The sequence below is a fragment of the Myxocyprinus asiaticus genome, chromosome 2 (assembly GCF_019703515.2).
Source record: "Myxocyprinus asiaticus isolate MX2 ecotype Aquarium Trade chromosome 2, UBuf_Myxa_2, whole genome shotgun sequence".
Classification (NCBI taxonomy): domain Eukaryota; kingdom Metazoa; phylum Chordata; class Actinopteri; order Cypriniformes; family Catostomidae; genus Myxocyprinus; species Myxocyprinus asiaticus.
The window spans coordinates 7,761,181-7,784,117 of NC_059345.1; the positions used below are offsets into that span (position 1 = coordinate 7,761,181).

The 22,937-nt window shown below is 37.4% G+C and overlaps 1 protein-coding gene across 4 annotated transcripts in view; it reads left to right on the forward strand.

The window, feature by feature from the left end:
• Positions 1 to 693: 693 nt before the first annotated feature.
• The window catches only part of LOC127412015 (protein kinase C and casein kinase II substrate protein 3-like), a 63,774-nt gene continuing 41,530 nt past the window's right edge, over positions 694 to 22,937 (forward strand). The window contains exons 1-2 of one of the 4 annotated variants that reach the window (XM_051648074.1): positions 694 to 1,100; positions 14,074 to 14,137. The gene's annotated coding sequence lies outside the window, so the exon portion shown is untranslated. Of the gene's footprint in view, positions 1,101 to 14,073; positions 14,138 to 17,987; positions 18,181 to 22,937 lie in introns of those variants that run through there. The other 3 variants (XM_051648037.1, XM_051648044.1, XM_051648053.1) reach the window with 3 other exon arrangements.

A 22,937-nucleotide genomic window follows, 5' to 3' on the forward strand; every position in this document is an offset into this window, starting at 1 on the left:
GAATTATATGGTGTAAATGATTTTGTAAAGTCGATTTAGTTCAAATATATATTGCAGGGTGGGGAAAATTAAGAGAGTATTTCCAGCTGATGTGTTTGAAATGATACAAATGCAAGCATTAGAAATATTTGAAAACAAACACAAGAGTATAAAATGTGCCAGTATATTTCACTTAAGTTAGGGATAATGCCATGTTTAGCACGTTACAGATGAGTGTTCCAACTGTCCCGGGGTAGTGTTTCAACTGTACCCGGCATGGGTACAGTTGTAACAAAAGCGCTCCTTGTCTTTAAACACTAATTGTAAAATAGAAAAAAGGAACAACTTATTTCGATTTTTAGCATGTATTTTGTTATTAGACAGATAAAGGTATCTCATGCAGTACAGCAAAAACCAAAAAGTGTTCCAACTTGTACTCGGTCCACCCTATGCCATTCCCAACATATCAGATAGCAGTTGCACTTCATATCCTGTAGAGGCCGCTGTTACTCTTAATATTGCTGGACATCGTAGACCGCGCAAAATACTCAGAAAAGCCTCCAAGATTACAAATGTCCCTCACACTTAAATAACCACACGGTATTAAAGACATCTAGGTGAACCAGTCAGGAAAATTGCAGCCATAAAAATAATAAAATAAAAAAAAACCCTAACAGCTTTAAAACATTTCGCCGTTTGTTGTTTGAACGCGAAAGGGTTAACTCGTGTAATTGGATCAATGGGCATAATGCGGAGCCCCAGCATCTAATTTCATCTGCGAAGAGCTCTTCATACACGCCTGCTGCTGAAATAAACGCCATGAGTTACTGTTGACGATGAGTCAGTTTTCTAAAAACAACCTGTTGAAAGGGTCTCTTCATGATCCAGCCTCCTGGTGAATGTTTATGGGAGATATTATATCACCTCGGTTGCCATGGAAGAAAAGGACTGTGTCTGAGCGGTGTCAACTTTAATTCAAGTGGAGCTAATCTTGCCCTGTCTTCAATTTATATACGCAATATGCATGTAAATGCACCGGAGATTAACCCATTCACATCAGACTGAGTAACTCAGGAAGAGTTCTGACGACTGTTTTCGCCCGGAGAAGGTCTAAATAACGAGTAAGTGCATGGATTTGGTTGTTTGTGGATCTCGGCTACTGTGTATATTTATAGTGACTAAGTGGTCGCGTGCACTCATCATAATGCAGCCACATCTAAATGTTCCGTTTTTAGCAGAATTTGTTGTTCTGTCCATCTAAGAACAGCTAGGCAAACATAGTAAATGTCTGTATTAATTGATACAGTACGGGTAGCCTTTAGCTTTTTGAAAACTTGCACAAAAACAAAAAAAAGTTTCCCAATGAAGTGTTGAAGTTTGGGAACTGTTAGGAAAAGGTTGTTCGTCCTTTAAGTGACATTCAAGTGTTTGTTAGAAGGTTTTCATTCATGCAGGCAGGGGCGTAGAATACGCGGGGGATGCGGGGACGTGTCCCCCTCACTTTCAATAAAACCAAAGTTAGCACTTTTTCACAGGGCAAACGTGTTTACGTGGTGTCTTTCATACAGCAAATGTCTAAATGTGTAAATGCATATGTTAAAATTCACTGGTCAATCATGCAATTAATTCAATACATTTTAATCGATTGAGAGCCTTAAAAATATATTTATGTTTGTCTTGCACTAATATTTCTGTCCCCCTCACTTTTGAAGTGATTGCTACACCCCTGCATGCAGGTCATCGTAGAATAGAAAGCCAAGGCACTGAATGGAAATAATGATGAAAACAAGTTTAGTTTAGCAGAATATCTGTAAGCCTGTATTTCTTTGCCACAGAAGTAGTACAGTCACTGTAATCCCTTGAAATTTGATGAGACTTCACCCCTTTGCCATTAGAAAAAGGTGCTATGTCTTCATTCGGATACCTAACTGTTGACATCTCCTCTATTTGTAATGTAAAACATCCAATCAGATGTATTATAATATATAGACACATTTTGAAGAAGCTAAAATATTAGCTAGTTTTGATTTGTTTATCATTTTTGGGTCAACTGCATGATTCCTATGCTTCCATTTTTGTTGTTTCATCGTTTTCATGACTTCAGTATTGTCCTTAAGTATTTTCGAATAATAGTAAAGAATAAGTAGGTGTTTGCAAACTTTTAACTAGCAATAATGTGTGTATATATGAGTGTTTGCACCATATTTGAACTGCTTATAGTGTCTGTCAGAATCAAGGTTCAGGAGAAATCATTTATTTTCATCTTCTCTAAAGGAATAGTCCATCCAAAATGAAAATTCTCATAATTTACTCACTCTCATGCCATCCCAGATGTGTATGAGTATAGTTTTTTTAATGCTGAACACAAATGAAGATTTTTAAATGAATATCTCAGCTCTATAGGTCTAAGCAATGCAAGTGAATGGTGGCTGGAACTTTGAAGCTCCAAAAAGCACACAAAGGTAACATAAAAGTAATCCTTATGACTGCAGTGTCTTCTGAAGCAATCCAATTGGTTTTGGGTGGCAATAGACCAAAATATAACTTATTTTTTACTCTTCATCTGGCCATTGCAGTCTCTAGGCACGATCATGATTTCAAGCTCGATTACACTTCCTAGTGCTTGACGCATGCCCAGAGTGCTAAATCGTGCTAGGAAATGTAATCAAGCTTGAAATCATGATCGGCAAGGAGACTGCTGATGTCAAGATTTATAGTGGAAAAAGGAGTTATATTTTGGTCTGTTCTCACCCAAACCTATCATATCGCTTCAAAATACATGGATTGAACCACCGGAGTGTTATGGAATACTTTTATGCTACCTTTATGTGCTTTTTGGAGCTTTAAAGTTCCGGCCACCCTTCACTTGCATTGTGTGGACCTGCAGAGCTGAGATACAATTCTAAACATCTTCATTTGTGTTTGACAGAAGAAAGTCATATGCATCTGGGATGGCATGTGGGTGAGTAAATGAGTTTTTATTTTTGGGCTAACTATTCCTTTAAAATGAACTAAAATGTGTTTAACACACAGATTTTACTGTCCCAATCTAGTCAAAGACCTGTTTGCGACCCTTTTCTTGTATATTTTGTTTGGCCTAATTTTACCTGATTTTGCAAAATGTAGCATTTGTTTTACTTCTACTCATATTTCATATTGTAAACCTCAACTTTCAGACAGCTGTGAATTAGGGTGGTGGTAGCCTAATGGTCAGACATCTGACAAGTAATGCAAAGGCGCCAGGCTCTAAGAGACCCAGGACTTGCCCTGTCGCTCTTGTGTCCCAGAGAACTGCCTCGGCTCCGAATTCACTATATATTGCTTTGGATAAAAGTATCTGTTGAATGTCAAAGTGCAGTAAAAGTTAAGTTGGAGATAAAGCTCTGAGTTAAGTACAGTAACTATGCTGTTTTGAATGAGCGCCAAGGTTTCATGCTCTTTTAGTCATTGGGGCTCTGCACTCTTAAGCGAAGAGAGTTGAATTGCAGCCCAGCGAGAGTTTAGCTGATCCAGTTCAGCATTATTTTAATGTACCTATGAAGACATAGGCTATTCTTAGATTTGTATTTTGTTATCGTTGCTATTTTGTCTGAGACCCCTCATAGATGCTCACTGACCTTCGACGAAACCCACTGGAGCAAAAGTAGGAAAGTATCTCTGTTGTTATGCTGGAGGATGATGGGTGGAAAACAAAACTCTCTTTGTTTTCTCCATGCCTACACACACAGGGACTCTGAGTGCATTGAGCCTGTGAGAGAAGGGCAATATTGAGCTGTCCTGAAGCCAAATTCAGGATTATTTGACAGATCAGTGTTCCAGGGGATATGTGTGGAACTGCGGGAAGAGAAACATTGGGTTTAAAAATGAAGAATGAAAGCAATTCTGTTTTTTCTGGTGTAATAAATTTGTGCCGTTATCATCATCATAGTCTAAAAAGGCCTTTTTAAGAACATGTCCTGGTAATATTTCACCCCAATTTCAAAAGGGAAAAATAAATTACACTTTACTCTAAGAAAATTAAGCCTATTTTTAGAACCATTAAGATTTTTGCAAGTAGATTTCCCTTCAAATTCTCATTGCCAATATGTGAAAAATTCTATTTTTTTATTACTGTAATATGAAAAAAATATTGTTAAAATGTTAAACTCTAGATGTCATGATAGTATTTTTTTGTATTGCCTTAATTTATGACAGAATGATTCTCATTACTGTATTACAGCATTATTGCAACTATGAAAATTATGAGAATTACAAACGAAAATTAATATTAAGAATTACAGAAACTCAAGAAAAAAAAAAATCCAGACAGATTTGAAAAATTGAAGAAATTTTTTTTTGAAGAGGGGTGAAAAATAATTATGAAAAATAGTCAGTGTGGAAAAATCTTCATAGTCCCAAAAACAGGCTATGTATATAATAATAATAATAATTGTGTGTGTGTGTGTGTGTGTGTGTGTGTATATATACATAATAATATACATGCACTCATCCGCTGATGTCAGTGATTTCGACCGTGGCATGATTGTTGGTGCCAGATGGGCTGGTTTGAATATTTCTGTAACTGCTGATCTCCTGGGATTTTGACATACAACAGTCTGTAGAGTGTAAAGAGAATGGTGCCAAAACCATCCAGCATGCGGCAGTTCTGTGGGCGAAAACGGCTTGTTGATGACAGAGGTCAGAGGAGAATGGCAAGACTGGTTCGAGCTGACAGAAAAGATACGGTAACTTGGATAACTGCTCTGTACAGTGGACTACTTGCACTGAGCCTCATGACGTACTTCCGCTTTGAAATAGTGCGGCCTGCTAGTTTCCGGTTAAATGTGTTTACATGCACCGTAGTTGCCTAGTTCCCTAAACGCCACTTAAAATGAGTGTTCAAAAGAGGATTTTCACAACACACATTGTTTCAAAGCAGCTTTACAGGAAATCATGCATCAACCAAAAATGAAACTGTAATATCTATAAAGTCTTAGAGTGATCTTTGTGTAGTTTGATTAAATATGATTGTAAATTGTGTATAGAAATTAATTGTATTTAGAACCCCTGTGAGCAAGCTGAAGGCGACTGTGGCAAGGAACACAAAACTCCATAAGATGTTGGTTAATGGAGAAAAATAACCTTGGGAGAAACCAGGCTCACTGTGGGGGCCAATTCCACTCTGACTAACCAGCATGAATATAATGCTTAATATTATGTATTTATGTGCAGTGCAGGTCATGGATTAAGATTGGTAAACTAAGTGTTAAGGTCCAGTGTTAACTGCTGTAAGAGTAATGACTAATGTCTTTGAAGTCCATCCTGGATTAACTGCAGAAGTTCACATAGATGCATTTTCCTTTGTTAGTTGGCTGATGAAGGCTTTTGTTGGCAGTTAAATGATAGTCTGTGTATTCCATTTCAAGAGTGTAGTCCATCAACAGACAAAGGTGACGCAGGCAGAGATCAGTGAGGTACATCACAGTTCAACCGACAGGTCATTTTGCTGAGGTTCAGTGGGGTCCATCCTAAGTCCAAGGTTCAGGCAGTGACATTTGAAGAATCCGATGTCTTACATTTGGAGTTGGCAACATTTGGAGTTGGCATCAGTTCATCCTCTGAAGTCCATCGTAAAAGACTGAAGTGATGTATGGCTAGCACCAGCTGCATTTAGTTGTCTCCACTCAGACACATATCAGTGGAGTCCGACACCAAGCGGGAATGGAGCTGGATCTGGCAGGCTCTTGTAACCTCGGGATATGAATCCTGATGTTGAGACATGAAAACAAATAGAATAATATTAGTGTAGATGTCATAGAAGTTTATGCAGAGTTCTAGATCATGATACATGTTTCTGGTTCCGGCAGACCTAACTAAAGCAGCCTAATTGTGAGTTGATGGATAAATGAGTCTTTAGTCTAGACCTAAACGGAGTAAGTGTGTCTGCATCCTGAACAGTGTTAGGGAGACTGTTCCATGGTTTGAGCCAAACAGGAAAATTATCTACTTCCTCTTGTGGATTTTGATATTCTAGGAACTATTAACAAATCAGAATTTTGTGATCGTAATGAACGTGATGGAATATAGCATGTCAGAAGGTCACTTAAGTACTGCGGACCTAGACCATTCAAAGCTTTGTATGTAGTTAACAGAATTGTAAAATTAATACGAAATGTAACAGGTAGCCAATGTAACAACGATAAAATTGGGCTAATATGATCATATTTCTTGGTTTTAGTTAGCACTCTGGCAGCTGCATTTTGAACCAATTGAAGTTTATTTATTGAACTTGCTGGACATCCTCAGTAATGCATTACAATAATCTAGTCTTGAGATCATGAACGCATGAATACATTTTTCAGAATCAGCAACAGAGAGCATGTTTCGTAATTTAGCAATATTTCTCAGGTGGAAGAATGCTGTTCTACAAACATTGAAAATTTGATTTTCAAAGTTCAGATTGGTATCAAATATAACACCCAATTTCTTCGCTGTGGAAGACAATGTAACAGTACATCCATCGAGAGTCAAATTATATTTTAGTGGCTTATTTTTAGAGGTTTTTGGTCCAGTCATTAGTATCTCTGTTTTGTTGGAATTGAGTAGTAGGACATTTCTGGCTATCCAATATTTGTTTTCATTGATACACTCTGCTAATTTGGAGAATTGTGAATTTTCGTTGGGTTTAGAAGAAATATAAAGTTGGGTATCGTCTGTATTCCTAATAATATCTCCCAGGGGAAGTATGTATAAGGAGAAAAGCAGAGGCCCTAAAACTGATCCCTGTGGCACTCCATACTTTTGTTTGATTTGACAATTCCTCGTTTGCACATTCAAAGTGGTAGTGGTCTGATAGGACCTAAACCATGCTAATGCAAGTCCACTAATGCCAACATAATTCTTCAGCCTATTCAAGAGATTGTCGTGATCTATTTTGTCGAAGGCAGCACTAAGATCTAAAAGCACTAGAAGAAAAATGCAGCTGCGATCAGATGATAAGAGCAAGTAATTTGTAACTCTGATAAGTGCAGTCTCTGTACTGTGATGGGGCATAAATCCTGACTGAAATTGTTCACATATTCCATTTCTCTGTAGAAATGAGCATAGTTGGGAGGACACTATGTTTTCTAGTGTTTTCGACGTAAATAGTAGATTTGAAATCGGTCTGTAATTAGCCAGTTCTCTAGGATCAAGCTGTGGCTTCTTAATTAGAGGTTTGATAACTGCCATTTTAAAGTTTCTTGGGACAGAAGAACAGCTTCTTCAAAATTCAGTGGAAGAGCAGTTTTCAGAGCTTTAATTCAACCCGAGCCGATCTGAGAATGGCTGGTATATTCCAATCCAAGTGCATTTCACCATTGAAATGGAGTCACATGGAGGTCTGTAGCAGACATTTAACCACAGATCAGCTCGAAACGCAAATTACAAAAGGTGGAAGGAGACAAAGGTTGTCAGCACCAGCGGCGCTCTTTGAATTAAACAAAGACGTGCTTCGGTCAATGCTATGTTCCATGTGTGAGGGAGGAGAGACGTGATTAACACATGCATCACCCTGTTTTTATTATGTATGTTATAATCTTTATTTTGTGTCACTGTATCACTTAAGTACTGTATATTGATAAAATGAAATGCAAATGCATAAGAGCTGCTAACGATGAGTTATTTTAGCGCAGTTAATTATTTAATTTGATAATACAACGGCTTCATTCTGTTCTGAGTGATATATATTATTTTTTATTTTTTTTTAAAAAGCATGGTCAGAGTAAGATAACAGCTTATTTATTTATAAATAAATACATCTGGGTAGGGATGTCCCAATACCATTTTTTTGGAGAACGAGTACCCATACTTGCTTTTCAGTACTCGCCGATACGATACCGGTTTTTTGTCTGTTACCGTAAAAAGTAAACCTGTATAAAAATCAAGTTAAAAAAATAACTGTAAAGAAAACCAAGAGAGATGAACTGTTAACTTTAATGGTTTCATCTATTATAACTCAGATGTCAAGGCTGTCTAAGAATTTTTTTTGCATATTTAAGGGAAAGATTATTTTTAATGACAAGAAGCATCTCTGTATATTAACATGTATGGACCTATAAAATCATTATTTTATCATTTATTTTACTTTCTTAAATTCCATATTTAACAGTTTAATTCAGTGTTATCATTAAAGGGTGTCTAAACAAATTAAGTAATTTTCAACATACCATTGCATTATTTTATTATATGAAGTGTTTTTTACAGAAAATACAACCAAAATACAACTGTCAAATAATGAGCGGCACAACAGAGCATCACAGATGTGAGGTATTGCTTAATATAATACAATTATTATTACAGTAAATAATATATAACTAGAGTAGTGAGATATTTGATAAGCTTTGCACACCTGGATTTGGGGATTTTCTGCCATTCTTCTCTGCAGATCCTCTCAACCTCTGTCAGGTTGGATGAGAACTGTCAGTGGACAGCCATTTTCAGGTCTCTCCAGAGATGTTTGATTGGGTTCAAGTCTGGGCTCTGGTTGGGCCACTAAAGGACATTCACAGAGTTGTCCCTAAGCCACTCTTGCATTGTCTTGGCTGTGTGCTTTGGGTCATTGTCCTGTTGGAAGGTGAACTTTTGTCCCAGTCTGAGGTCTTGAGCCCTCTGGAACACCAGAATCTCTGTGTTCAGCTTTCTTTCAACCCTGACCAGTCCCTGCTGCTGAAAAACACCCTCACAGCATGATGCTATCATCGCCATGCTTCACCGTTGGGATGGTATTGCGCAGGTGATGAGCGGTGCCTGGTCTCCTCCAGACATGACACTTGGAATCGAGGCCAAACAGTTCAATCTTCATTTCATCAAACCAGAGAATCTTGTTTTTCACAGTCTGAGAGTCCTTTAAATTATAAAGTTGAGACGTCACGTTAGCGCCAAAAATATGATCAACTGACAGCCCTAAAAAAAATAAAAAAATCTGCCTTCCCATGTATAAATCTCTGCACGTTGGCATGCTGAACGCTGTAACTGTAAATGCCTGAGCCACACTACTTAGATTACGGAATCAGTTGTGCAAGTAGTCCAGTGTAGTGAGCAGAATAGCATCTCAGAATGCACAACATGTTGAACCTTGAGGAAGGATGGGCTACAACAGCAGAAAACCACGTTGGGTTCCACTTCTGTCAGCCAAGAACAGAAAACTGAGTTTGCAATGGGCCTAACATTTGTGTACCTCAGCAGAAATCCAGATTTGTCAGACCAGGCGACGCTTTTCCAGTCGTATACTGTCCAGTTTTGGTGAGCCTGTACCCACTTTAGCCTCAGTTTCCTGTTCTAAGCTGGCAGAAGTGGTACTCGGAGGGGTCTTCTGCTGTTGTTGCCCATCCGTCTCAAATGTTCAACATGTAGTATGTTCAGAAATTATTTTCTGCATGGCACTGTTGTAATGTGTGGTTATTTGGGTTACTGTCACCTTCCTGTCAGCTTGGACCAGTCTGGCCATTTTCATCTGACTTCTGTCATTAACAAGCCGTTTTCGCGCACAGAACTGCCGCTCGCTGGATGTTTTGTTTTTCGCATTATTCTCTTTACACTCGAGAATATTGTGCATGAAAATCCCAGGAGATCAGCAGTTACAGAAATACACAAACCAGCCCGTCAGTTACCAACAATCATGCCACGGTCGAAATCACTGAGATTAAATTTTTTCCCCATTCTGATGGTTGATGTGAACATTAACTGAAGCTCCTGACCCATATCTGCATGATTATATACATTACACTGCTGCCACATGATTAGCTGATTAGATAATCGCATGAATAAGTAGATGTACATGTGTACCAAATAAAGTGGCCAGTGAGTGAGTGAGTGTGTGTGTGTGTGTGTGTGTGTGTATGTATGTATGTGTATATATATATATATATATATATATATATATATATATATATATATATATATATATATAATAATTTATTTTTTTATGAAATGTGACCTGGACATTCTTGGCAGGTTTTGAGAGATTCACCCTTCTAAACAGGCTTTCTGAAAAATTTGCATTATGCTATAAAATCATGAAATCTTGTAACTACTAAACTGGTGACGTAATTTTGAGCTCTTCTGTGAAGTTAGTGATGGTGAACCTTTTCACATTAAGCCTAATAATACTTGCAATTCCGTTATGTTTTGTTGTCAAATCATTTCATGCAACATTTGATTTAAAGCTCTTAGAATACACAGTAATTACTCAGTCTTGCTTTGTTCATCCAATAAGGTTTTGTTCATAACTGATAAAATGCTAAAACTAAACAGGCTGTCTGGTTGAGCAGAGCCTTGTTTAGTTAGTGGTGTGTTGAGGAGGTGGAGGGCGTGATGAGAAGAGCGGTCTTGTGTTCAGAGTTTAATTAGAGCAGCGTGCCTGAACCTGACAGTATGCAGGAATGTGCTATATGTCATGGGTGATGTCACATTCCATACTGCACTGTTTTCAAGGGGAACATGTGTAATCTGTACAGATGTTAACAGTCATACTTGGTGGAAGCTTGACATTTTAGCGCATGTAGTGCATTCATGTATTTAAATAGATATTCATTCCATGCTGTCCCAAACTTTCTAGCAATGTACTCACTAGGAAAGATTGTGAGATAGGGCAAAGTGTTAAAAGCAGCTTTTTTTTCCAAAGCATGCAACATGTCTCATGTAATATGGTCATATGTGATTATAAAATTGCAATGGGCTGCGATAAAAGACATATAAATGGTATTTGTGCGCTTCAGAATGGGTGACGGGCTGTTCTGTGCACTTGCAGGACTCATGCTTGTTTTAACTTCTGTTAGAAGCAGATCACATGCATTGTGAAAGAAATAAAGTACTGAATGTTCAAACATTTGGGCACTTCCAAACTTTAGTAACTGCTACAAGTTATTATACAAATCTACAAAGTATTATAGAAAAGGAGTGGACAACAACGCTTCACCAGATGCGGAGCATTGCAAACTACACACTGCACTTTCGATGTCAAAATAAAAGCTCTATGTGAAGTAAATGGGAAAGAAATATATTACTTTTAAATGAAACTAATGTAATCCTCAAAATGATAATGATAATTCAGTATTATAATAAACTTGATTGGGTCCCACAGTAATGATTTAGTATCATGCAATATTCAACCGGAGTTTCAAAAAGTATAGTAGTTTTTGCACAGCATGTTAATTTACAAAAAATGTTTTGGTAAAAATATATGAAGGTAAATAATGCTTTAAGCTACAATGTATCCTTGTATATAAATATAAAAGTGCATATAAATGACAGTGATTAGATCTCATTCTCCCTTGTGTTCATTTAGTGCAAAACTGTAGGTAAACATACCTTTTTTTTATTTTTAAATATATTTTCATTTAATGACTTTGAATCTTCTTGGCTACAGTGCCTGTTTGCATGACCTTTTGGTTAAAAAAAAAAAAAAAAAAATTCACTTAAGCCATTTCAGAGCAAATACATCATTATCAAGATATATATATTGAAAATCGTCAATAGGCCGAAAAATATCGAGATATACTTTTTGAAGCCATATCGCCCATCCCTAGGGAGTACTACCACGATGTAAATACAGTTCAAATAATGTTTTTTTTTTTTTTCATGTTGTGGTAATAAGAATTAAGAGGGTCAAATGTGCTACTGTCAAGAAAATAATAATAATAATAATAATAATAAAAGATCTTTATGGCCTTAAAACTAGGCTTAATTTTCTGTATGCAGTATATATGTAATACAGGGCTTGACATTAACGCTTGTCTGGGACAAGTGAAAGAGAATTTTACTTGTCCGACCGGACAAGCAGCCGGAGTAAAACGTCAATAAAAAAAATAAATAAAAAATAGCTGCCTATATTTGTGAATTAGCCTAGGCCTGCGTCACTTATTACAAACTGGGCATGAAATTCGGCAGGGGATTGCGTAAAATGTTCTCCCCACTTTCGTAAAATTAGAATAAGTGCGACTGATCAGTGCCACTGTTTCTCTCGCAGCATTCACTGATCAGTGATCAGCGTGCTGCCGCATTTTTTCTGAACTCCAACCTGTTCATTTGACATACAAATGTCGTTACACCTATATAAAAAGAGCGATCTCTACAAACAAGCCACACAATTATACTTTCACTCCTGTTTATGAACAACGAAGCAGACTATAGTGCTACGCGTGACATTGGAGAGATCTGATTTTGCCTCGCATCGTGCGGCTCATATTACAGCACCTTTCACGAGGCAGAAATGGCAAAAAATTATTTGTGAACCACTGAACTACTCAGCTGCTGGGTGAAGAGAAATGCTTAAAACAGACAACTTCATCCTTAAACACCGGTTACATCTCTCATCTCCATCTCTCTAGAGCACCATCTGACATATAAAGATATTTATTCTTCCTTTTTGAATAATATCGTTAGTAGGCCTATGTACTGTTTAACATAAATGATATATTAATAATATACTGTACATACATATTTAAAACATCATCCTATTATCTATCTTATTATCAAAAAAATTTTTTTTTCATTAACATCATAACTGATTTAGCAGCTAGGTCACCTCCCAGGATTTCATCTGTTAATTTTTGGTGCAGTTTGTCAACTTTAGTCTGGTGAGCATTGATTTGAACTCATAAATTAAATAGTTGACCCAAAAATTTAAATACTGGTATAACATACCTAATGTATCGCAAACCCATATGACATTCATCTATGGACCACAAAAGGAGATGTTAGGCAGAATGTTAGCCCCAATCACCATTCACTTTCATTGAATGGAAAATAAAGTTGAATGAAAGTGAACGGTGACTGGGGCTAACATTCTGCCTTTTTGTATTTTATTTAAATTTCTCTCCTGTGGGCTTGGAACAACATGAGGTCGAGTAATTGTAACAGACAGATTTTGTGAGAATCACCTCTAAACAGTCGCTTTCTTACCAGGTTTACCTGCTTTACATAGTCATTACAGGAGGTGAAAGATTTGCAGTGACAATGTTAGTAAGAAATTGTATTAAACTAGTCTCATATTAACGTGCATAATGTCTGTTGTGGCTATTTTTTTGAAACAATGTATAGCATTTTAACTAGGCTTGGGATTGATGCCGTTTTCACGATTATCTGAAGATTTTCCCGATTATTATTTTTTTGTTCAGGTCGTGACCGGCTTCAGTAAATGTTATGTCGCCCCCTTGTGGTCTCCCAAAGATATTACGTCAGATTACATTGAATGAAAGGCAACTGGCAGTGAATTGAAAGCACACAAACTAGGCTTTTAATTTAAATAACGGTTGATAATATATCGATAAAATAACGTACCGATCAATAATCGATGTAGCGACATTTTATGACATCCTTAGTTTTATCATTTATTTTAGTGCAGTGCCTTGCCTCCTTCAATTGACGACAAACTGCGCAATTACACTCTTGTTCTGTTTACTTAAAATGAACTAAAGCAACAGAATTCTAGAACATGTCACACTTTAATTCATTGCATTCTTTCTATTTAAATTTGTAAAATGGAAGTGGACTTAATCTATTTTAGTTGGGACTACATGAATACTTTTTGTGGTGTTATTGTAGCATTGATGAAACTGGGCAGGGGATTTCCAAAGCAACTGGGGTGCTTTGCTTGAGACTCGATAGGGAGAGTAAATGTTAAAATTAAGTGTTATTTTATGTGTTTTGTGCAAGATGAATATAAAGAGGGATACTTGTTAGTGTTTTATGTTGAGATTTAGTGTTGGAGTTCAGTAAAAAAAAAAAAAATCTGTGGTAATTGAACAGGATGTCACAGATGCTGTTGATAGTTTAATTTGTATTGAACCCAGAACATTCCTTGAATAACGTGTTTTGACTCTTTTGAGGTCAGTAGTGGAGAGTCGTGGTGTTTTCCATTGTCCTCATGACTGCCTCTTCAGGTCTTCTATGTGTGGCATTTCACTCTCCATCTCAGAATGTGCCACCTTTGAGTGCTTGGGATTATATTAACCTGCTGCTTTCTTTACTTTACTGAGATCTTAACCAGACCAGGAGATCCTCTCAGCTGCTTGCATCTTTCTTTCTGTCTTTACTAAAACAAACCTGAAACCTAACAACATCTTCCTCTCACAGGGCCACTGAAGAGGCTGTATACCTGGGCAAAGCACCACTAATTTCTAATTCTCCCCTGCTTTGGGTAAGTAACTCAGTTTTGAACATTTTCTCTGCCAAGGGAAGTAGTTTTAAAAAGCCAAAGCAGGATCAACCACAGCTGTCAGCTAGAGAACACGGACACACAGAGTCATACGAATAAAGAAACCTTTCAACTCTCTTGGTCCAATCAGATTAGAGCACTAGAACTAAATGGTGATAGATAAATAATTTTATAAGGGCAAATGAGACCCAAATTCCAAATGTAAATGTATTTTCTTTAGTTTAAAATGTATTTTATTTACCATGTTTTACCATATACCATTATTTACAATATTTTATCCATTGACAAGGCTGTCAGTTGATTGCGGTTAAGTGGACAAGGCTGTCGGGCGATGCCATTAATCTCAAAATGGCCAAATATAGGCAGGTTAATCGGCCTCTACCAATCACTAATCTCTTTACAATTTCAGTCCTCTTGCATGATATAATTTCCCTCATGATAAATAGAAGCTGTGTTGTTTGTCAGTTGCAGAGGAGTAGAAACCCCTTTTGGAAAGAGTATTCTTGGATTTATGTGCATTTTGGAGCTGAAATTTTGCTCTGCAGTCTTGTATACATTAATCAGATTAATGGTCGCAAGTTTCCAGTGGAGCTTATGTGAGTTTCCAGCCCCTCCTTCCCATGGCCTCATTCTGCTTAAACGGAAGCCATTGTTTTCATGGTTCTTTGGCAGCAGGTTATCCAGTGTTTGTGTTATGCTTTTGCTGGCCCCTGAGTCAGAGGTTTTCTTCACATCTACTACTAAATCTGACATGCATTTGAACTTTTGCAAAGGTGTTTGTCTCTGAGAGTTAGAGAGTTGTGTGTGCGAGTCGTACAAAAATGCCACATGCCACAAGTTGTGTTCCTAAAGCAACATCTAATGACTTAAATAATGGCCCACTAATCAATTCCAAATGTGTCGCCATGCGCTACTCAGCTTTTAGGGGACGTATTAGGAGTCGTCACACCAGAATTTGTTTTCATTGATGCCGTAAGGCTTAGTTCACCCAAAAATGAAAATTGTCATCCTTTGTATGACGACGACTTATGGGAAACTTGAAATGGGCAGAATATTGAGTTGTTCTCGAAGATCCAAAGAACCTTAAGTCATCTTTTCAACTTGTGCCCTATATTTCAAGTCTTCTGAATTTACATGGGAGCTTTGTGTGTAGAACTGACCAAAATTGAAATTGTTATTCACTAAAAACCTTGCCCTCCGCCACAGCTCTCAAATCTTTTGTTATACATGCATACTCAAATGGGTGCTTAAAGACACCAGCTTTGACGTCAGTGATACCAAGCCCAATTGTTTTTTTTTTTAAACTGACTGCATGTGCGGCAAGTTTGAATATGCCAAAGTGCAAAAAAGGTTTGAGAGCAGAAAGAAATATTATCAGTGGCTAAAGACTTGAATTTCTGCCTGTTCCACACAGGGTCAGAAATTAAGCGGAGTAAGGGCAAAAATGCCCGGAAATTCATTCTTCTGTTTTTTTATTTGTAACATCTGATACAGTTCTTAATATTCTATTATACATGTACATAATATGGCATAAAATATGATTTTAATTGATTTAAGAGGTAATTATTAAAAATTTTAATTGATTGAATTGAAGTCAACGTATTAATTAGTTTTAAATGGTTATTGTGATAGTCACTAGGAGAATCACACTGGAGAGAAGGAATGGTTTTCCAAAAAGATTAGCGGTAGACCGATATATCGGTTTTACCGATTAATCAGTGCCGATAGTTGCATTTAAGAACTATCGATTATCTGCAAAAATCTATGCCGAAATTATTTTAACTTATTTTTTATTCCTCATGAATAAACATCATCTGGTGCAGTTATAGGCTATAAAATCTTAATTTGTTAAATATTTGCATATAAAGCATAACGGAGCCAAGTCTCTGTGGTTTTTAAAATAAAAGTCCTCCGTGTATTTCAGGCTTGTTTATACTTAAGTCTCACGTTGTGCACTAAATAAAAAACATTTTCTGGTTATTATTGAAATTTTGGTTGCACAATAAACTACTTTTGGGATTTTATTAATTTTGGACTCTTGTAGCCTCAATGTATGTGCCCGTCATAGGAAGGAAAGACTAAGGGCGTTTTCACACTTGGTCCGTTTCGGGGGTCTGACCGCAGTTTGTAGGATTTTTGGCCCATATGTGAACAATCCAAACGATCTCAGACCCATTTAAAGCGAACCGAACTGAGACCATCTCGGGAGGTGGTCTGAGTACGGTTCGCTTCCGGTTCGCTAATAACGCGCATTGTGAACACCGTGCGCTCCGGGCTAACTTGATTTTCCCTTTCGCGTAATGCAAAACACGTTTGACCCTGAGAGGTTAATGTACACCAGTAATGATGATGCGCAGAGAAGAGACACAACGAGCCGTTTATTCTGTTTCTATGGAGATGACGGTGTAAGCTGCTGTTGAAAACTATTTAAACTGTTTAACTGGACCACATTGGAATGGCACGTGACAGTTAAGAGATTTACGATACGAATATATTACTATTGTTTTCAATGAATGGATGTTGCCCAAGGCTGTCAATAGATAAAACTATGATCAGTTGTATTTTTTTTGTTGGTAATACAATTAATCTACCATAATCCATGAGTGAATTTCTTGAATTTTGCATCTAAATACAATATTATTAATATAAAAATACAATGCATTCAGTTTAATGCATTGCTTTTCCCTATTAATTTATAAAAAACAAGATGTTATATATTTACACTATGTAATACAGTTCTTTTTTTGATGCAGAAGATCAATAAAATTTGTTTTATTGAACAAAGACACCTGTACTAATGCTAATTATTAATTTTAAGGGTATTAAACATGTTTAATAATCTCATAAGTTAATATGTAGAACTAATTGTTCTCTTTAGCCATAATAATAATCATCAATTTTGTCTTTTAAAAAGTGGTCCGAGTTCCACAAAAACAACAGTGTGAATGCAAAATGGACTGAGACCCCGTAATGGGTCAGCTAGACCAAAAAGTGATCTGAGCCCACTTTCAAGGTCACAAATAGTGTGAACGCAAAGAGAACTGGGTGCTTTTTCACTCTGTTCACTTTGTGGTCCACTTAAAGGGGTCTGAGTTTGGTTTGGACCCAAGTGTGAAAACACCCCGAGAACATTTTGATCATTCTGTAAATGGATTAAAAAAAAAAAAAAACATCGACCGATTAATCTGTTATCAGCATCGACCTATAATGAATGAAAAAATGTTTATTTTGTTTGTCTAGTGCCTCTAGTGGCGGCAGGCCTATAAAGACACATTTTTCCTGCCTTTTTGGAGCCCCAGTCCCCATTTACTTTCATTATATGGAAAAGAGGAGCATAAACATTGTTCAAAGACTTTACATTTGTGTTCCAATGAGTAAAGAAAGTCATATTGGTTTAGGAAAAACATGTGGATGAGTAAAGGATGACAGAAATTTCATTTCTGGGTGAACTATTCATTTAAAACATGTTCCCATGTGATCTAGCTTGAATACAGATGGTTTTATATAGAGACAAATCCTGTCCTAACGCACATAGAATTCTGTTTATAATCTGCCAATTATGTATTAGGTAACCAAAGAAATGCTCTATTTTGTAATAACCTAGCCTGACAGACTTTAGCACTGATCTGGCAAAAACATCTAAATGGAGTCAATGACCTATGAAATGTCAACATCCCCAAAAGCAAAGCCATAGTCCCTGATAAGGCCTCTGACACTGTGTTTAGTCTCTGAGCAACTCGTGTAACAAATTGTTGGAGGCGTTTATTCAGTTGAGTGTTTAGCGCATCTGTGTCCTCTTGAGAAAAGGGGGTGCCCGGTCAAAGCTGTTGAACTAGATTACAAATAACATGCATGATCGGCCATCTGTTGCTGTCTATTTTTTGACTGTGCTGATTACTACAGGATATTTTCAATACCATGTGCATCTAAATCGTTGCGGAAATGCAGTGCAGTATACATTTTAGAGCCTTTTCAACACGATAATCCTGAAGACTTGGAATTGTTCCAGTACAAGGGAATTTCAAGTAAGTCCCAAACAAAGGTGTCGGGGGGTTGTCATTGTTAGTCACAGGGAAATGTAGTTTAATCAGGTTTCACTAAATTTTCAGTCCTTTTACACTGAGCTGGTTTGGTATCCTAATTCTTAAGGTTTCTTTATCAACAATGTGAGCCCGTTAATATATTTGTGCCACGTTGTTCTGTACTGTTTCAAAGGTCACGGCAGCATAGTTGAGCTAAGGGAAGCGTCACTACTGTTGTTCATTCTTAGAGTTAGGCATTTGATCGCACTGATTTTGTCATTGGCACAGTCTGCACGGACTGTCCATGTGCGGCCCAGATTTTCTCGACATGCGGACAGTCCTCGTATGTGTGCATCGTCAGTGCATACGACTGGCGTTGACTGTACTAAAAGAGTATCACAAAGCAGTCGTAGTGCGTATGCGTCCAACGTGTTCTTATTCGCTCGCGGTCAAAGGAGTATACTTTGAAAGGCAATGCGGTTGACTGGGCGCTATCCAATCTGGAATGCAGAAAAATGAAGTAAACCCGGGCCTTAAGTATTAAACTTCAGCATGTAGCTTTTCTTGCACCTTTTATGCTACAGATTATGATTGTGTGATTACCAGTGAGCTATAACAAATATGATGAAAATGTACTTACTAATTTAAAAGGGTTTTGTTTAGGGGTGCACGATCAATTGGCCACTGATTTAAATCGGCCGATATTAGTCTTAAATCCGTGATCGGCCGATCGTGCCTAGAATCAGGGCCGATTTTTTTTTTTTTTTTTTTTTTTTTAAGCACGTAGGGAATCACACAATACACTGCTACTCTAATGAATGAGCACTTGCTCAGCCTTTGATGCATGACAGTGGGGCCTTTGGAGTTGTTGGCAAATCTAAGCATTCACAAATTTACTTTCAGACATGATGTAATTCACATGAACATGCCGTTTTGTTTTAAATGTATAAGAATTACACGTATGAATATTAAGTTGCCCATTTTCTAGAGTCATTACAGTAGTTATTGTGACTCACTGTACAGTGAGCAGGAAGAGGATAAAGAGGCTGCTAACGGGTATAAACATGCATATACAAATCTGAGTACTCTTGATGTAATGCGAGTCGTGACAATCAGACGTTGTGTGGAGCGATCATGAGCGCTTTTATCTTTACTCACTTTAACATGAGCGCTCTGTGTCAATCAAACATGCACGCTCTCCAGGTGCTCTCAATATCTCATCATCTGTCGCTCATCTCAGCTATTCTATGAGGATCCCAATTTAAATCAGATTAATGTTGGTCACAATAACACTAATAACAGATATAACTGTTTACCCTTCAGTAACGGCACCGCGTCTTCACATTTGCTTAATTAGTGATTTGTGTTACAACACGCCAAAGACAGTAAACAAATCATAGATATGAATGATTTCTCTCACTGGAGCAGTTTTAGAGCTTGTAATGGATATATTTTTCTTATTTTTGAAAGTATCTCTACTGTGTGTATCTCTACAATGCTCTCATTGTTTTTACTGGTTGCCAGTATGTCACAATGACCTTTTGATATGGGCAACAGAACTATTCATAACTGTTTCAAAACTATGTTAGCAATTCACAATTAGTGTAATTTTTATGTAATTTTGGTAACACTTAAATGGGTTAAATTTTTTTAACATTAGTTAATGCATTCGTTATCATGAACAATATATTTTTACAGCATTTATTAATCAATGTTAGTTAATAAAAATACAATGGTTCATTGTTAGTTCATGTTAGTTCATAGTGCATTAATGTGCATTAATACAACTTTTGATTTTAAATGTATTAATATATACTGTAACATTAAGTTCATTAGTTCATGTTAACTACAGTAATGTTATATAATGTTAACAAATGGAACCTTTTTGTTACCGTAATTTTACTGTGTGGGGCATAAACATGTAACTGCAGCATATAACTTGCAAAAGTGTGGCAAAGGGCACTATAAGAAAAAATTGGTATCGTCCGATCCGAGTGTTAAAAAAATCGGAGATCGGTGCACCACTAATTTTGTTCAAGGTGTTTGAAACCAAAATACAAAACTTCTACTGGAGAAAACACACATTTGCTCCGTTGGACTTTTGACTCAAAATTGTACTGTTACTGAGATCGGTGTTGGGTGTAATCCAGTTACAAATTAGTTATTGTAATCTAATTATTTTTAGAAAAAAAAGTAGTGTAATGCATTTTTAAATTCTTGTAATCAGATTAGTTACTGACTTCAATTAATTTAACTTAAGTACATTTTAGGGTTATGCATATTTCTAATATAATTCATGTATTCTACATAAATAATATGGCCCCGTAACGAGCCATGGTGAAGGAGAAATGTGAGGTGCTAAGTGTATGACTTGTGTGTAACTATGAATAAGAAAGAAATATAGACATTAATTTGAATTTGTTGAACTGAAAAATGTTTTAGTAATGATTACTTTTTTCAATTAAGTAGTAAAGTAATCTTATTACACTTAGAGAAATACTTTAATTTAGTGAACTACTATTTTTAAGTAACTTACCCAACACTACAACTTCCCCATGTGACAGCTAGCCCAGGTCTCCCCTATTTAGAGACCAGAGTATCATTAGCCGTGTTTCCACTATTGGGCCAAATGAGGGCGTGCTAGTACGTGCCAGGGCCATTTGCATTCCCACTGTCACTTCTGGGGCTTTCTTGGGGCCAATGGCCAAGCACTCTGGCCCGCTGATTACCCTTATGCCAAAGAAGAACAACTGCGGATTGAGGTGGGGTCAAAGACGGAGTTTCACTGAGTCAGGTCAGAGGTTTCAGCACCAAGATACTAATTTCCCAATTTTTCATATCTAGCTACCAGTTTACCTCAACAGATCAACGGAGACTGGAGAATTGTCGATGCTGGTCAGTAGACAAAATTGATGGTGGAATGCAGATCAATTTTGGTCTCCCAGCTCAAGGTCCAAGGCTATTGGCCCCGGCTGACCAGTAGATAACCCTGGCTCGCACTGGCCCAATGGTGGAAAAGCGGCTATAGAGACTTGGGGGTGGCCTCTTTTTACGTTTGCTAGTAAGCAACCACCTTAAACACACTAGCAATTGCAATGCACCAACAACTCATAACAACTTGGCAACCACATTGCAACGCCCTGGAAACCACCCACAACATCCTAGAATCATGGCGACAATTTTTGCGTGGGCAAGTACCACTTGCATTTTCTTCAGAGAATGATCTAGTTGGCTTTCGATTTTTACTTTCAACATGCACTGTAGTTCATGTTTCTCACCCAGGCTGTCCAACACATCCCTATCTACTCCCAGTGTTTTGCAGACACAGCCATGTAATTACATCCATCGTTGCCACTCCTCTACCCAGACGTGCTCGTTTTTAGCTCAGATCTCCGTGGGAGTGCTGAGCTCTTTTACACTGATGTGGTGGACCTAACTAGAAGCACTGCTCACTAGCACAATAGTGCCCTGCAACAATGAAAAGGGGGCCGCACTCCTCCCTGCTAGTATTTCAGTTTAACAGTTCTAGGTTCTTCATGAACATGTTCATTGTGTTGATTTATCTGTTGCTAGGCTCTTTTGGCCTTGCCCTTACCATGGATATTTGACATGTCCAGTCTCTCAGATAAAACCCAATATTCTCATTCCCATCTGTTCTCAGCTGTTGGAAATATTTGCCTGCTAATGGAAGAGGTTTATTTGGATGTGCTGTGTTCTCCCTCCAGCTCGGCGGGATCTCTGGGGCTTTGATTATTCCTGGAGTTCAACACGACACAGCTGCTTGCTGCTGTACATACAGTGTTACATGCTCCATGGGAATGGGTGTGGCTCGCTCCTCAAAGCCGTGTGCACATTGTTGGGAACAGGGTCAGAAATTTACCAGGGATCAGGTCCAAGATGCCAACGAAAGTTACCAAAATGTCTCCTATTTAAAATGTTCCCTGTATTGAAGTCCTGGGTTTTTAATCTGTTATCTAACATTTTGATATGTTTTTTTATAAGCCTGGAATAGAATATGATTTGTTTAGTAGAAAAATAATATGGTGCACCAAGTGGTAGATGTCTATGTTCTAAATGGCATACTATTGTACTATTTTCTATTTCTGCAGAATAATGTATGTATACTCTACATAATATGCACATTTTCTGCCAGCATAGAGTGCCTATATGCGCTATATTTGCTAAACTATGCATTCTATAATAGGACTGGGTAAAAATATATAGATTTTCCAATGCATCGCGATCTTCATTTTGAACTATATCGATTCTTAAATCCCAAGAATAATCTTTTTACTCTGTGCAACCCTCTTCTACAGTGCGATAAAATTGCTCGTATTTGCAACCAAATTCTGTACTATTTGACTAAATATGTCTATGATTAGCCACTGGCTGGTAAATGTTTACATTCCACTCACCAGTGATTGTGAGGTACAGTGGTAGGGGTGGGTAAAAATATAAATTTCCCAATGCATCGCGATCTGCATTTGAATGATCTCAATATTGATTCTTAAATCCCAAGATCGATCTTTTACTCCATGTGCAACCCTCCAATACAGTGAGAGGAAATCGCTCGCATTTGCAACCAAATATCGCTCTATGCGACTAAAAATGTATGTATTTGGCAATGGGCTGGTAGATGTTTAGACAACTATAGTGGTGGAGTATTCAGCAGCGAGATCCTTTCACTACGTGTTGAGAGTAAAAGTTGTTCCGTACACGTGACCCATTTGTCACTGAATATAATAATGTCTCTTTTAATA